General features: G+C 43.0%; 1 long non-coding RNA gene across 1 annotated transcript in view; it reads right to left on the reverse strand.

The window, feature by feature from the left end:
- Positions 1-728: 728 nt before the first annotated feature.
- Positions 729-17403, reverse strand: part of LOC309637465 — a 606851-nt gene continuing 590176 nt past the window's right edge. Inside the window, exon 2 of the long non-coding RNA XR_014250560.1 lies at positions 729-1285. This is a non-coding gene — a long non-coding RNA (uncharacterized lncRNA). The remainder of the gene's footprint in view (positions 1286-17403) is intronic.

Genomic DNA, 17403 nt, shown 5'->3' on the forward strand with positions numbered 1-17403 from the left:
AACATACCCATGGAACTGTCTCTTAGATCAAAATAGAGAACATTTCCAGCACCCCAGAAGCTTCTCTCTTGCCCCTCCCAGCAATACCCCTCAACTTTCTATAATGATAGAGCAATTATGCCTATTTTTAAATTTCATATAAATGTAACCATATGGTATGTACTCTTTGACATCTGGTTTCTTTCACTCAATATTGTATCCATGAAATTCACCTATGTTACTGTGTAGAGTGAGAGCTGATTCTTTTTCATTGCTCTATGATATTCCACTATTTAAATATAAGACATTCATTTTTCACATCTCCTGTTAATGAATATTTGGCTATTATTAGTACAACTGCTACTAACTGTCATTTCATTTATCCATATTTTACTTAAGAGTTTTTATTAGGAACAATTGCTAATGCCTTTTCAGCCTCAATTCATATAATCTTATGGGTTTTCTTTAATTTATGTCAATATAGTTTCTCATAGTTAATGCATTCATATATATACCTAGGATTAAGTCTATTTGGCCATAGTGTATTATTTTCTTAATATGTTGCTGAATTTGAATTGCCAAAGTTTTATTAAGAACTTTTACATCTATATAATGTGATTTGGTATGTAGTTTTGTATGCTTCTTTATCAAGTCTACATAGTAAGGTTATTCTAGTTTCATACAAATAAATTGTGAGGCTTTCAATTTTACGATCTAAAATAACCTTAGATATACTTGATTTTTTTAAAAAATTTATTTATTATTTTTATTTTTGGCTGTGTTGGGTCTTCGTTTCTGTGTGAGGGCTTTCTCCAGTTGCGGCGAGTGGGGGCCACTCTTCATCGCGGTGCGCGGGCCTCTCACTATCGCGGCCTCTCTTGTTGCGGAGCACAGGCTCCAGACGCTCAGGCTCAGTAGTTGTGGCTCACGGGCCCAGTTGCTCCGCGGCATGTGGGATCTTCCCAGACCAGGGCTCGAACCCGTGTCCCCTGCATTGGCAGGCAGATTCTCAACCACTGCGCCACCAGGGAAGCCCCCGATATACTTGATTTTTAATGAGTAGAGAGAATTCAGCTGTGAAATAATCTGGTATCTTTTGAAATGATTTTTAATTTATTTTGATATAATCTTATACTTAGAGAAGAGTCATAAGAACAAGGAATTTCAGGACTTCCCTGGTGGCACAGCTGTTAACCATCCGCCTGCCAATGCAGGGGACACGGTTCGAGCCCTGGTCAGGGAAGATCCCACATGCTGCGCAGCAACTAAGCCTGTGCACCACAACTACTGAGCCTGCACTCTAGAGCTTGCGAGCCACAACTACTAAGCCCGCGTGCCACAACGACTGAAGCCTGCGCACCTAGAGTCCATGCTCCGCAACAAGAGAAGACACTGCAGTGAGAAGCCTGAGCACCACAACTAGAGGAAGCCTGCGCGCAGCAACGAAGACCCAACGCAGCCAAAAATAAATATGTAAATAAATACATTTTATAAAAAAAAAAAACAAGGAATTTCAGATTCAATAATTGTTTACATTTTGCCCTACAAAATTCTCTCATCCTTTCTCTCTCTCTCTTTCCCACCTTCCCACATGTAAAACAAGGACATTCTCTTATATAACCACAGTACAATTGTAAAAATCAGGAACTTTAATATTAGTGTATGACTATTACCTAATATATAATCCATATTCAAATTTCATCAATTGTTGCAATAATGCCCTAGGAGCTATTTTTCCTCAGGTGCAAGATCTAATCCAAGAGCATGAGTTGCATTTAATTGTCCTGTTTTTAATCTCTTTTCATCTGAAATAGTTCCTCAGCCTTTATTTGTTTTTTTTGACCTTGGCATTTTGGAAGAGTCCAGGTCAGTTATCTTGTAGAATATCCTTCAGATGGTTTTGTCTGATGTTTCCTCATGATTAGATTCAGGTTATACCTTTTCAGCAGGAATATCACAGAAAAGAGCTGTGTCCTTTTCAATGCATAGTACCCTGATAAAATCAGCTTGTCCCAATCATGGTGATGTTAACTTTGACCATTTGATTAAGTTGGTGTCCTCCAAGTTTCCTCACTGCAAAGTTACAAGTTTTTCTCTTTGAAATTAATGAATATTTATGGGGTATTACTTTGAGATCACTTAAGTAACCTGTTCCTCATTGAACATCTGACCTCATACTTTTTAAAAAAAATAATAGAGTTCTAGTCACTTTCCGATCTCTTCTTGATGATCCGGATTCAAGCTTTCTATTCATTCTTGGGTCAGCTCTCAAATGTTCTGCTTGTCTTCTCAGTTCTACATTCTGAGAACTTTCATTTAAAATTCTGCAACTGCACTGTTTTTTGAAAACTAAGCATATTATTAATTCCAAGAAGTCTTATTCAGTTCATTTTAAAAAGCATGCTGTTGCTGTTTCATGGCTTACAATAACTTAGAATTTTTCCAAGGATACTAACTAGGGTCGCTAAATTATCTTTGCTACCTCTGTGATCTTTTTTTCTACTTGTTTATCTTGGCCTTCCTCTTTCACGCTTGCACGCAGCAGGCTTTCATCAAATGAAAGAGGGAAGCCTTGGAAAGCCTTGTGTGGTGTACAGCTCTAAGAAAGAGGCAATGGAGGGACTTCCCTGGTGGCGCAGTGGTTAAGAATCCGCCTGACAATGCAGGGGACACGGGTTCAATCCCTGGTCTAGGAAGATCCCACATGCCGCGGAGCAACTAAGCCCGTGCGCCACAACTACTGAAACCGGTGAGCCTAGAGCCCGTGCTCGGCAACAAGAAAAGCCCCCGCGATGAGAAGAAGCCTGTGCACCTCAACGAAGAGTAGCCCCCGCTCGCCGCAACTAGAGAAAGCTTGCACGCAGCAACGAAGACCCAACGCAGCCAAAAAAAAAGAGGCAATGGAAAGGCAAGGACTTGCATGAACTTGCCAGAGGCTTTCTGACTGAAGACCTCCTTTCTGGAGGAGTGGGAGGGGCCATCATGGTGCTGGAGGGCCTCTAAAGGAGAGATTTACTGGAGCAGTAGCTCCCACTCCAGCTGTCTTCGTAGTCTCCAGAGACTGTTCAGTTTCTTTAGAGAGGAGCCCTCCATTATAGCCTTCCGTTCTGGGTGGTGGAAGAGCCTTTGGGTGGGACATTCAATTAGTACCTACATTTACAGCCCACTTCCGATGCCAACCCTTTATCCCAATTCTCATTTCCCAGTCAGGAGCCTTTCTAGAATTCTGCCAGGATTATAGATTCTCTCTTCCTACAGTCCTCTCTCCACATTTTCTGATTTGCTGCTTTCTGGTTTATGCTTCTGCAGTCAACTCTTTGCCATCCATTTGCCATCATCCTGAAATTTGTTGAAACTTCCAGTTCACTATTGAATGAATCTCCTTTTTTTTTTTTAAGGTGCAGATACATAATTTCTAAATATTTTTCTATCATTTTATTTTATTTATTAATTTTTATAAATTTTATTTATTTATTTATTTATTTTTGGCTGCAGCGGGTCTTCATTGCTGCGCGCGGGCTTTCTCTAGTTGCGGTGGGCGGGGGCTACTCTTCGTTGCGGTGCGAGGGGCTTCTCATTGCGGTGGCTTCTCTTGTTGCGGAGCCCGGGCTCTAGGCATACAGGCACAAGGGCTCAGTAGTTGTGGCTCGTGGGCTCTAGAGCACAGGCTCAGTAGTTGTGGCACACGGGCTTGGTTGCTCCGTGGCATGTGGGATCTTCCTGGATCAGGGCTCGAACCGTTTCCCCTGCATTGGCAGGCGTACTCTTAACCACTGCGCCACCAGGGAAGTCACTTTCTATCATTTTAATTGGGTTTCCAGACAGAATGTAATTCAAGGGTCAGGTTGCCATCTTGAACCACAGCCTCTCTGGTCACCTTTTCATAGGATTCCCTTGTCTGCTTAAGCTAGCTGAAACTTGCCTGTGTTACCAGTAACCAAAACATTTCTAAGACAGAGGGACATCGTCAATTTCTATTTCTCTGCTCTCGGCTTAGGCCACCATTCCCTCAGCCTTTTTGCAAAGAGACTACAATGCAACTGATCAGGGTCCTGGCTTGTTGCTTGAGATCACTCCCAGGTACCCGGCATCAGAGTTTTGGTTGCTTCCTAAATCCTCGGTCACACAGTTAATTTCCTCCCTGATTCTCAAATTCAAATACCTGGAGGATTTAGGCAGATATCATCAATGAATGAAGTGGGCCAGGTGGGGACTGGGGAAAATTGAGAGTTTGTGCCTCTTAGTGGGAGAGCTGACACCAGACAACTCTTCAGATCTCTGCCGTCTGGTTATGTGACCAAAGTTGCCAGGTCTTCTGATTTTAAGAGAAACTGGGAATCTAAAATGTATGTAAAACTTCCAGATTTTTAAATGTTAGCAACTAAATTTTAAACTCATAAAATACAGTTCTGGTAAAAGAAAACATGCTATAAGGCCACATCTGTTACTTCTGATTTACTCCCTTAGGTATCTAATCACATATGATTTATGGGGCACTTTTATTACTTCTGCTACTGATGACAGTTTTGCTGTGTATTTCCTATTAGGCATTGTGATAAGTAGTTTATGAACATAATTGTATTTCATTACCACAGCAACACTAGGAAGTAAATATTAACCTTTCCATTTTATAATGAAGGTGTCTGTGCAGCAAGACTTTTTGAAACACAGCTCTTAAATCTTAAATCTTTTCACAGCTTCCTGTTACCCTCAGACTCAAGTTTCCTTATTTTGGTTTATAAGGGACTTTAGGACTTCCCTGGTGGCACAGTGGTTAAGCATCCGCCTGCCAATGCAGGGGACATGGGTTCGAGCCCTGGTCTGGGAAAATCCCACTTGCCGTGGAGCAACTAAGCCCGTGCGCCACAACTACTGAGCCTGCGCTCTAGAGCCCGCGAGCCTCAGCTACTGAGCCCGTGTGCCACAACTACTGAAGCCCGCGCGCCTAGAGCCCGTGCTCTGCAACAATGAGAAGCCTGCGCACTACAACGAAGAGTAGCCCCTGCTCACTGCAACTAGAGAAAGCCCCCACGCAGTAACGAAGACCCAACACAGCCAAAAATGAAAATAAATAAATTTATTAAAAAAAAAAAATAAGGGACTTTAACACCCAGCCCCCTACACCACTCTCGCCTTGCACCCTGGGTTCCAGCAACTCTGAACTTTTCTCTTTTCCTTCAAACATAGTAATCTTGTTTTGATACTGGGTTTTCTCCACCTGGACACTCTTCTACTTCTCTTCCTGCAACCACATGCTGTTCACTCTTCAGGCTTCAGCCTCCAGATCGCTTCCCCCTGCCCCCATATTTTCATCCTCATCTTGAATTAGGTTAGGCGCTCATACAACAAGTTTCCATAGCAGTTATACCATTTCATTGTTATTGTTGGTGTAACAAACATGACAGTTCCTTATTTCTTCCATCTTTACCCCCAGCCGAGTAATAAAGCCCTTAATGATATGACTTCTAGGTCAGAGTCCACAAATCCTCAGTCACTTTCAGATATTAAATATGTGTCGGATTTGACACGTTACAATAATCTACAACAGGGGTCAGCAAACTATGGTCTCTGGGCCAAATTTCCCAGCCCTTTTTTTGTAAATAAAGTTTTTTTGGAAACAGTCACACTCATTCATTCTGTATTGTCTACGGCTGCTTGTACACTACGTCATCATGTTTGAGTAACTGCCTGCCCTCTACAGAAAAAATTAGCCAACCCCACTAGGATGGCGACAATCACAAGGGTAAATAATAAGTGTTGGCTAGGATGTTGAGAAATTAGGACTCTCATATACTGCTAGTAGGAATGTGAAATGGTACAGCTGCTTTGGAAAAGAGTTCAGCAGTTACTCAAAATGTTAAAGTTACCATATGACCCAGCAATTCCACTCCTAGGTATATACTCAAAAGAATTGAAAACACTATATCCACACAAAAAGTTGTACACAAATGTTTATAAATGAAGCATTACTCATAACATCCAAAAAGTGGAAACAACCCAAATCTCCATCAACTGATAAATGGATAAATAAAATGTATATTCACACGATGGAATTTTATTCTGCAATGAAAAGGAATGAAGTACTGATACAGGCTACAGCTTAAATGAACCTTGAAAACATAATGCTAATAATGTGTGGTCTTGCTCTTGACTTGCCATGGTGTTTTTCGTTTGCTTTTTTTTTTTTTTTTAATTTATTTATTTATTTATTTATTATTTATTTATGGCTGTGTTGGGTCTTCGTTTCTGTGCGAGGGCTTTCTCCAGTTGCGGCGAGGGGGGGCCACTCTTCATCGCGGTGCGCGGGCCTCTCACTGTCGCGGCCTCTACCGATGTGGAGCACAGGCTCCAGACGCGCAGGCGCAGTAGTTGTGGCTCACGGGCCTAGTTGCTCCGCGGCATGTGGGATCTTCCCAGACCAGGGCTCGAACCCGTGTCCCCTGCACTGGCAGGCGGACTCTTAACCACTGCGCCACCAGGGAAGCCCTCGTTTGCTTTTTAATGTCATTTAAGTAAAAAAATTAGGGGCTTCCCTGGTGGCGCGGTGGTTGAGAATCTGCCTGCCAATGCAGGGGACCCGGGTTCGAGTCCTGGTCTGGGAGGATCCCACATGCCGCGGAGCAACTAAGCCCGTGAGCCACAACTACTGAGCCTGCGCGTCTGGAGCCTGTGCTCCACATCGGTAGAGGCCGCGACAGTGAGAGGCCCGCGCACCGCAATGAAGAGTGGCCCCCGCTTGCCGCAACTGGAGAAAGCCCTCGCACAGAAACGAAGACCCAACACAGCCATAAATAAATAAATAAATTTATTTTTTTTTAAAAGTAAAAAAGATAAATTATTAAATTAAATTTGCCATTCTTTATATTTTATATATTTATGTACTTTAAAAAAAAATAAACAGCTCTTTTTTTTTTTTAAATTTATTTTGGCTGCGCCGGGTCTTAGTTGTGGCATGCAGCCTTCTTAGTTGTGACATGCATGCGGGATCTAGTTCCCCGATCAGGAATGGAACCCAGGCCCCCTGCACTGGGAACACAGAGTCTTACCTACTGGACCACCAGGAAGTCCCTATGTTTATATACTTTTATACATTATATTTTTACATTTTATATAAAATTCTGCTCTTATATATTTTTTAATTTATTTTGTGGCCGTGCCACATAGCTTGAAGGATCTTAGTTCCCTGACCAGGGATCAAACCTGTTCCCCCTGCAGTGGAAGTGAGGAGTTCTAACCACTGGACCGCCAGGGAATTCCCTAAAATTCTGCTTTTAAATGCAGATATAAGAGCATTTAACTCACCAAACTTACACAATTTGTATTTCATAATTTGTACATGCATATGTATTTTGATTTTACCAGAATAATGGAAACACTGTATTGAACTAACTCAGCTGCTTTTATTTCACTTCTGGACGTGCACAGATTCTATCAACACCGTCTACCTTTGACTTACTGATGAATAAGGAAAGAAATGAAATATAATAATAATACATATTATATATAATAATAATGTTAATCTAAATAATAAGCACTACTACTAATAGTTAATCATATGAAATACTGATAAATAAGGTAGGAAATGACCTATGAGTTGCCTATCTTTCCCTTTCCTTCTTGTTGTCCTTTTCAGGGTGATTGGTTAATACAGGGAAGTAACATGGATAAGAAAGGATATGGAAGGGTGCCCTGGTCATTTGTGTTTCTTAGAATGCCATCACCTTCTTTCTTCATTCCAATTAAGTTCTGGTTTGAACAGGAACCATGACCTGTTGGGACTATCAAAGCTCCTGCTTACTCAACCATAGATGTAACCCCCTTACTTTGCACTCACTGAATCCTGCTGAATTCCCACACATCACAGGTCTGCTGGACACCTGTGCTCATGGGGCCTCGTGAACACTATCTGCAAATGGAGGCGGCGAGGAATGGCAGACACATATTGTGCTTATCTATTCTGCTCTTGCGCATGCTTCATTGTTCCCTCAGATTTCTCATACAAAACACAAGTTCAAAGACGGAATGATTAAGAATGTCAGGATGGTGACAGCAGAGCATTAACCAAGCCTGAGGCCCTGGGGAGGACAGGGCCCCTTGAGATTGCAGAGTTCACATGCCTGAAGTCGGCCCTATCTGGAGGTTCCCCAGTTATTGTGGTTCTTTTCAGAATTTGAGGCACTTAGCACCTTTGTCCCCCTTTGGGGCCAAATCCCCAAATCTGGTCAACAAAAAAATTTCAACACAATTTCCTGTTACATTTGCATGGCAGAGCCTGTTATTTTCTCCTCTTCTTCTCTGATAATAGAATTCCCAGTATTCAATGGGCACAAAGCCACCTAGAATAAAGACTGCATTTCCCAAACTTCCTTGCATCTATCTAGTGTGGCCATATGACAGTGATCTGGCCAATGGGATGGAGATGGAAGTACTCTATTCTTAAGAGACTCTTCTTAAGAGTCCTAAGCATAAACTCTTATTAAGGAACTTTGTGTGATGGCTCATGCCGCTTTCACTTCTTTTTAATTCCTTCCTGGAGTGTAGATCTGGCTTCTTGCACCATAAGGTTATAGACCAAGTATGGTGGAGCCACAAAAATAGAGGAAACTTATATCTTGGCAATAGAATGACATACAAATCCTGAACCACCACCCAGACACAGTTAGTTTGGGCTTAATTGCATTTGCAGCTAAACCTAACCCTAATAAACATTATTTGTTTTTAGATAACCAACAAGGACCTACTGTATAGCACAAGGAACTATATTCAGTATATTGTAATAACCTATAAGGGAGAAGAATATATATACCTGAATCACTGTGCTGTACACCTGTGACTAACACGACATTGTAAATAAACTATACATCAGTTAAAAAAAAAAAAGTTTAACCTCAAAGGAAAAAAAAACCCCACACTATTTGTTTTATAGTCTCTTTCCCAATAGACTTGAAGCTCCATGATCACAAGGACCCATCAGCCCTGACTACCCTGTTTGCCATTGTATTATGAACATCCAACACAGTGCCCAGCACAGAGTAGGTGTTTAATAGTCAGATGAATAAATAAATGAGGAAACTGAGGTCCAGAGCAGTTGATTAACCTTCCCATGTTCACACTGGATGCCTGGTAGGAGGCAATGTGACTCCAGGTCTACTCCATTGACCAGGCTAACACTCAGGGGCAGTCTTACTTCCCATCTGTCTGCTTTGCTGGAGGACTGACACTACTGAATGACTTGCAATTTCCCAAACTCATCTTGCTGTTTCATGCCTTTGGGTTTTTGCCCAAGCTGTTCCTTCTGCCTAGAATGCCTCACTTACCCCTCCTGCCTTGCCTTGCCAGCCTGGTGAACACCAACCCATTTTTCAATACCCAGCACACATGTCACCTAGTACCTCCCAGGGAGGACCAACCTTTCCTTCCTCCCTGCTCCCACTGTACTCTATACTGATTTCTATCAACCTGCTGATAATCTTTTACTACATTATAAATTGCAACAAATTTGCAGAGTTGTGCCCCCATTGTCCTTTCTCCAAGAGCAGGAACAGGGTTTTATTTACTTCTGAGTTCCCAGAACCTGGAACACAAGAGGAGATCGAAATATTTGTTGAATTGGTAGGATCCTGATCTCAATTTATAAATGAGGAAATTGAGCTTAAGACAGGATTAAGTGTTGTTACACAGCTAATTCTACAGGTCTACAGAACACAGGTCACCTGGCTTCAGTTTGTGTAGCAGTTTACTAGGGCTGCCATAACAAAGTACCACAGACGGGTTGGTTTATTTTTTTTTAATTTATTTATTATTATTATTTTTTGGCCGCACCACGCAGCATGTAGGATCTTAGTTCCCCAACCAGGGATCGAACCTGCACCCCCTGAATTGGAAATGCAGAGTCTTAACCACTGGACTGCTAGGGAAGTCCCAGACAGGTTGGTTTAAAGAACAGAAATTTATTTTCTTACAGTTTTGAAGGCCAGAAGTCTGAGATCAAAGTGTCGACAGGGTTGGTTCCTTCTTAGGACTGTGAGGAAAAATCTGTTCCATGCCTCTCCCCCCAGCTTCTGGTGGTTTGCAGGCAATCTTGGGGGTACTTGGCATATAGAATCATCATCCAATTTCTTCATTCATCTTCAATTGGTGTTCTCTCTGTGTGCATGTCTATCTCCAAATTTCTTCCCCTAGTCATATTGGATTGGGGCCCACACTAATGACCTCATTTTAACTTGATTACCTCTGTATGGCTCTATGTCCAAATAAGGCCACATTTTGAGGTATTGGGGGTTAGGACTTCAACATATGAATTTTAGGGGGACATAGTTTCATAACAGTTTCTCAACTGCAAATGAAGGCTTCAGCCTGGATGGTGTTAAGGTCACTTCTGCTTCCATGCCCGGGGGAGGAAGCAGTTGGCCCAAGACCACATATATAGCAGCTAAAGCTGGGATTCAAATCCAGGTTGCCTGACTTCAAACCCTGAACTTTTAAACCAGTACAGATTTACGATGCCCAGTTCACAGGGAAACAGCCTTCAACTTCATGGGCACACAGACCTCTGTTCGGGGGTCAACATGTGGCCAGGTCTCGTCTCTCCAGCTGTTCTCAGCATCCATCATCCATCATCTTCCAGCAGAGCTTTCTGTCCCATTCTGAGCTGCAGCAGTGAGGCCGTGGGCAGGAGCCCACCAGCTGCCTAGCTGTTCCACCCGCAGCCCCAGCAGGGAAGCAGTGAAGTCCACAGTTTCTCCATAAATATTATTTTATGAATGTGTGATGGGTGGATGATGCAGGGCTGCTAGAACCCCCAGACAGTTTGAGGGGAGATCTACAAGTGAAGGGAATTTGTACCTCACCTCCTGTGCTGAGGCCAGGAGGCCTCTAAGTCTTTTCCAACATGACTCCCAATGACTAAGTGATGATTAAGGAGGCATCTGTATGCGTGGTCCCGAGGGCACCCTCACAGCATCCCAAACATCCCAGAGCAATACTGCAAGAATCATAGCAGTGGCCAGGGTCACTTCCATCTCTAAACTTCAATTTCACCATCTGTAAAAATAGACAAAAATACTTATCTCTTCCCATTTAATAAATACTTAACATTCACTGAGCTCTTGCTAGGGGTCAGGAATCAGACTGAACCAGGGGTTGGCAAACGTTTTCTGTAAAAAGCCAGACAGTAAATGTTTTAAGATTTGCAGGTCAAGAGCCAAAACTGACACTATCAAATAAGGATGTATCTAACAGGACAGAAAACAAGTTTCCACTATTTTTTTATAAAATTATAAATGTAAAAACCTCTATAATGACTTATTTAGGAAAAGAATCTAAAAAAGAATGGATATATGTATATGTATGATTCACTTTGCTGTTCAGCAGAAACTAACACAACATTGTAAATCAACTATACTCCAATAAAAATTTTTTAAAAAAATGTAAAAACCACTTTCAGCTAGTGAGTTCTGTTTTTTTTTTTTTTAAGTTATTTAATTTATTTATTTTTGGCTGTGTTGGGTCTTCGTTGCTGTGCACTGGCTTTCTCTAGTTGGGGCGAGCGGGGGCTACTCTTCGTTGTGGTGCGTGGGCTTCTCATTGCTGTGGCTTCTCTTGTTGCGGAGCATGGGCTCTAGGCACTCGGGCTTCAGTAGTTGCGGCATGCAGGCTCAGTTGTTGTGGCTCGCGGGCTCTAGAGCACAGGCTCAGTAGTTGTGGTGCACAGGCTTGGTTGCTCCGCGGCATGTGGGATCTTCCCCGGCCAAGGCTCGAACCCATGTTCCCTGTGTTGGCAGGCGGATTCTTAACCACTGAGCCACCAGGGAAGCCCCAGCTAGTGAGGTCTATAAAAATGGGTAGCCCATGAGTTGTAGTTGGTTGACTGTTGTTCTAAACACTTCATGCGCAATGGTTCAATTAATCTTCACACCAACAGGGTGAGTTACGTGCTGTCCTTATCCTTGTTTCGCAGATGGGGGCACCAAGAGAACCCCAGAGGGGTTAAGTAATTTGCCCCGATTCACACAATTATTAAGTAGTGGAGCTGGAATTGGAACCAAGGCAGTCCATTTTTGGAGTTTGCAGTGATTTTTTTGCAGGATTATTTGGAAAAGAGTTCTTTGTTTAAGGATGGCTCAGTATGTATCAACCTCTGTAGCAGGGAACACAGGGTCATCAGATTTAAGGACCCCCCCCCATGTCGCTCATGACTGAGGAGCGACAATTCTCAGATAGATGATGGATTCTCATCCAGATGGGGTCCAGCTCCCTTGAAGATTTAAATGTTAAACCTAAAACCATTAAAACCCAGGAAAAAAAAAATGGGTGAATAAGTTTATAATGTGGGGTTGAGGAAGGTGTTCCTAACGGACAAAAAAACAGAAGCCATGATGTAAAAAATTGATGAAGTTGATGAGAAAAAAATCTAAAGTCATGTACCGCAAAAGAGTCTAAAACTAAGTTAAAAGACAAATGTTAGATTGGGAGAAAATATTTATAACATATATAACTAATAAACATAGTGTAAGCACAGAGTACCTATAAATGAACAACTTAATAGAAAAATAAAGAATACAGATAGGCAATTCACAAAAGAAATGGCTGAGAAAGATAAAAAGAGCTTTAAAATCTCTACTATGCAAAGTTACAAAAATCCAACAAAAGAATACAATTTTCTCATCTATCAGGTTGACAAAATGAAAAAAGGTTCATGATGGCCTGTGTTGGTGATGAAGTGTTTGTGAGTATTTGTATACCCTTATATTCTACTAATGGATTTGAAATTGGGCAACCATTTTGGAGAGCAATTTGTGTGTCTTAACACTTGAATTATTTGTTTTCTCGCCTTCCCCTCCCACCCCCAAGAATGTAACCTCTATGATTAGCAAGGACCTCATCTGTCATACCCACTGTTGTGTTCTCAGCACCAGTAAGAATACATAGCATTATAAGCCTTTGATAAATATTTAACTTACTAAAGAAAAGCATGAATTTAACACTTATATTTCTTTAGGTGCAGAAATTCTCTTCTGGGGAATCTATCATTGAAAAATACTTTCATGGGGACTTCCCTGTTGGTCCACTGGGTAAGACTCCACGCTCCCAATGCTGGGGGTCTGGGTTTGATCCCTGGTTGGGGAACTAGATCCCGTATGCATGCAGCAACTAAGAGTTCACATGCTGCAACTAAGAAGCCCGCATGCTGCAACTAAGACCCGGTGCAGCCAAAATAAATAAATAAAATTTTTTTAAAAAAAAGAAAGAAAAATACTTTCATAAGTAAAAAAAATAAATTAAAAAAAAGAAAAATACTTTCATAAGGGGACAAAGACATTTCTATAAAAATATTTATTGAAGCATTATATGAAATAGTGAAAAAAAAATTACAAACAAAATAAATATTCCCTAATAAGGGGATGCATGAAAAAAAAAAATTACATTATGAAATACTATGCAGCTGGAAAAATGGATGCAGTAGAGCTGAAGGTATAGTTTGTGATTTTTTAAAAATAATTTTTATTTTTGTTTATTTATTTTTGGCTGCATTGGGTCTTCATTGCTGCACTAGGGCTTTCTCTAGTTGTGGCAAGCAGGGGCTACTCTTCATTGTGGTGTGTGGGCTTCTCACTGTAGTGGCTTCTCTTGTTGCAGAGCATGGGCTCTAGGCGCTCGGGCTCAGTAGTTGTGGTGCACGGGCTTACTTGCTCCACATCATATAGGATCTTCCCGGCTCAGGGATTGAACCCTCGCATTGGCAGGCGGATTCTTAACCACTGCACCACCACGGAAGTCCCCATTTGTGATATTTCATTGAAGGAGAAAAATAAGTTTTACAGCAACAGATGTGGGCTGAGAGAAGACATCCATGTTTGACTTTGGGGGTTTTCTTTTAAATTTATTTATATATTTAAAAATAAAAGTTATATATATATTTAAGGCATACAATGTGATGATTTGATACACACATACATAGTGAAATGATTACTACATATACATGGTCAAGCTAATTAACATATCATCTCCTCATATAGTTACCTTTTTTGTACGTGTGATGAAGGCACCTGGAACCTACTCTCTTAGTGTATTTCCAGTGCTCAGTACAGTAGTATTAAGTGTGGTTATCCTGCCTGTACATTGCATCTCTAGACTCATTCATCCTACCTAATGCAGCTGTGTGCCCTTTGACCAACACCTCCCCATTTCCCTCACCCCTCTAGTGCCTGGTAATCACCATTCTGCTTCTATGAGTTCCTTTTTTTTTTTTTTAAGAGTCCATATATAAGTGAGATCATACAGTATTTATCTTCCTCTGTCTGGCTTATTTCACTTAGCATAGCATCCTCCAGCTTCACCCAGCTTGTAGCAAATGGCAGGATTTCCTTTATTCTCACTGCTGAATAATATTCTATTGTATATATACTGCATCTTCTTTATCCAGTCATCTGGCAACGGACACTTGGGTTGCTTCCATATCTTGGCTGTTGTAAATAACACTGCAGTGAACGGATGAGAGTACGGATATCTCTTCAAGATCCTGATTTCATTTCATTTGGGTATACACCCAGGAGTGGGATTGCTGGATCATATGGTAGTTCTATTTTTAATTTTTTGAGGAATCTCCATACTGTTTGCCATAATGGCTGTGACTTTTTTGGGTTTTATCTGAGATGTTTATAACGAGCACATATGAGAATTATAACTTTTTAAACAATAAAGAAATTAATGAAACCTAAATGCTCTTTTTTAAAAAAAAATATTTATTTATTTATTTATGGCTGTGTTGGGTCTTCGTTTCTGTGTGAGGGCTTTCTCTAGTTGCGGCAAGTGGGGGCCACTCTTCATCGCGGTGCGCGGGCCTCTCATAATCGTGGCCTCTCTTGTTGCGGAGCACAGACTCCAGACGCGCAGGCTCAGTAATTGTGGCTCACGGGCCTAGTTGCTCTGCGGCATGTGGGATCTTCCCAGACCAGGGCTCGAACCCGTGTCCCCTGCATTGGCAGGCAGATTCTCAACCACTGCGCACCAGGGAAGCCCCCTAAATGCTCTTTTAAAGCAAAAGCACTAAAGAGAAAAATACAGCGGTCTGCCTAAATCACCAGGGTCTGGTTTTTGGGTTTTTCCCCCTCTTCTCCCTTCTCTCCTTCTTTCCTAGTTCTTCTTCTCTTCTTCCTCCTGCTCCTCCTCCTCTTCCTTTTCCTTCTTTTAAATTCAGTGTGATTTTTTTTTTTTAAGCACCTAAGGACACTGCCATGTTTGTGCAGTCAGGGCCAAGGCTGTGGCTGCCTCCGAACAGACCGGGTAAGACAATCCATGATGATGGCTGTTGACTGAGAGTTCACGAAGTCTCAGGGAAGCATTTTACATTCCTATTTCCTTTAATTCTAAGAGATTCTCTGAGATGAAGATGTGTTCCACAAAGGGCAGCAGTGAAGTTTAGTGATGCCAAACTGTTTGGGTTCAAATCCCAGCTACGCCATTTTCTAGCTGTGTGACCTTAGCAACTTTCTCCACTTTGGTTTTGTCCAGGCAATGAAGATAATAATAATAGCACCCGCCTCACAGGGTTGTGGTCAGGACGAATCAATACGGATCAAGCCTGTAGGGCAGTGCCTGGATGAAGAAACTGAGGTAATCCAGCAGGGATTCTAGCCCACAGCCAATGGCCTGGCTCTGCAGCCTGAGCCTGTTGGTCCGTCCATCAGCCCTACTCACGGAGCCAAGCTTTCACTTGGACTCTGAGGCAGAATGGGCAGGTGGATTTGGGAGAAGTTCCTTTCTAGATCCTTCCCGTGTGTCTTCAACTGTTGAGCACAGCAGTGATTTCCTTAATTAAGCAGGAGACAGCCTTAGGAAAACAAGAAGCAAAGCCCTTCGCACTCCAAGGTCCCCAGAATTTTTAGGGTGGTTGTAAAACGAATCTGTGCAAGTCCCTGGGAGGGTCTCCGGGGTCGGCCATCTTGTGGGGACTCATTTCCTTCTTGGGCCAAGGGAACTGCTTCCCTCTAAGATTCCAGCGGGGTGGGGGAGGCAGACCTGGCGGGAACTTCAAGGGTCCAGCCCGGACCCACCCCTTCCCCACCCCTGGGGACGCTGTAGGGACAGAGGAAGGGTGAAAGAAGCAGAAGAGAGCTCCATCCCAACAGTAGCTTTGAAAATCACATTTTAAAAATATCTTAACTGTTTGGTTTTTAAAAGTTTTAAATGTTTACAGGAAAAGAGCAGATGCGAAATCATTCTTTTTTAAGAAAAGAGAGGTCACAGAGGGATTGTGGCAAAAATCTAAAGTTTCCTCAAGGCTGCCCGCACCTGTGCTCCCCCTCCCCCTCCCCTCCCCCTCCCCTCCCCTCCCCCTCCCCCTCCCCCTCTCCCCTCCCCCTCCCCTCCCCCTCCTCCCCCGACTGGGTGTGGCCAAGCTGGGGGGTGGGTAAGGCGGCGTAGAGCCTGCAGTGGGGCCACAGTCCAGAGGGCAGCGGGTGTAAGCATCTGCTCCTGTTCGTACTCAAAGCCTTTTCCACACCCGGACCTCTCCAGGGCCTGGCTCCTCTCCCAGCCCTTTCTTCCCACTTACAATTTTGTAGAGCGGCTTAATTCCTGGGGTTTGTATGTGTGCAGAGTCTGTGTGTGCCCTGGGGAGAGGAGCCTGGCTTTACACAACTGAAAATAAAGAACAGTAAACCACAAAATCAAGACACATATACAAAAAGACAACTTGGAAAGCAATATTTATTCTGGTTTTGCTTTCCTTTTAAAAGGTAATACATGTTCTAGACAGCACGAAATGGAAAACACAAAATGAAAACACAGCGACTCCCCGCATCAGGTGCTAGCTAACCTTTCTGTTAACAGTTTGTTTCTTCTGTTAGGGTTACAGGACATCTGTGACATTTATTTACCCGTCGGGCTGGGACAGAGACACCCCGCCCTCACCCGTTACTGCCCTCCTGGGTCCACGAAGAGTCGGGGCCCCGCTCACTCCCTGCCCCCCTCCCGCGCGGAGAGGGCGGAGTCAAGGGCACAGCTCTGGGAGAGGTGCACCTGGAAGCGGGGTCTGGAGTGGAGGATTGGGCGGGGAGTGGCATCAATTTGTTCTGCTGCGGCAGCGGGAAAGGGTTCTGTGAACAATAAGATGACCAGAGATTCCGTCTCGGCCCCTTGACTCAGCGGACAAGGCCCCAGAGGGCAGAGGGTAACCCCCTCTCTCCTTTATCTCGCCCTTTAAAATGTATCCATACATTCTCTCATTAAACATTAACCGATCCCCTCCCTGGGCAGGCCGTGGGGCCTCCGAGGTGGGGAAGCTGAAGACCTGGCCTTCCAAGAGCTCTCAGCCTGGGGACAAGGGACAAGGAAGAGGTACTGAATGTGGGGGTCCCCAGGAAAGTAGGGGAGAGAGGTGGGAAAGGAGAGGAGAAGGAAGGGCATGTAGCAGAACCCCCC

This window comes from Balaenoptera physalus (genome assembly GCF_965194825.1).
Source record: "Balaenoptera physalus genome assembly, chromosome: 1".
Taxonomy (NCBI): Eukaryota; Metazoa; Chordata; class Mammalia; order Artiodactyla; family Balaenopteridae; genus Balaenoptera; species Balaenoptera physalus.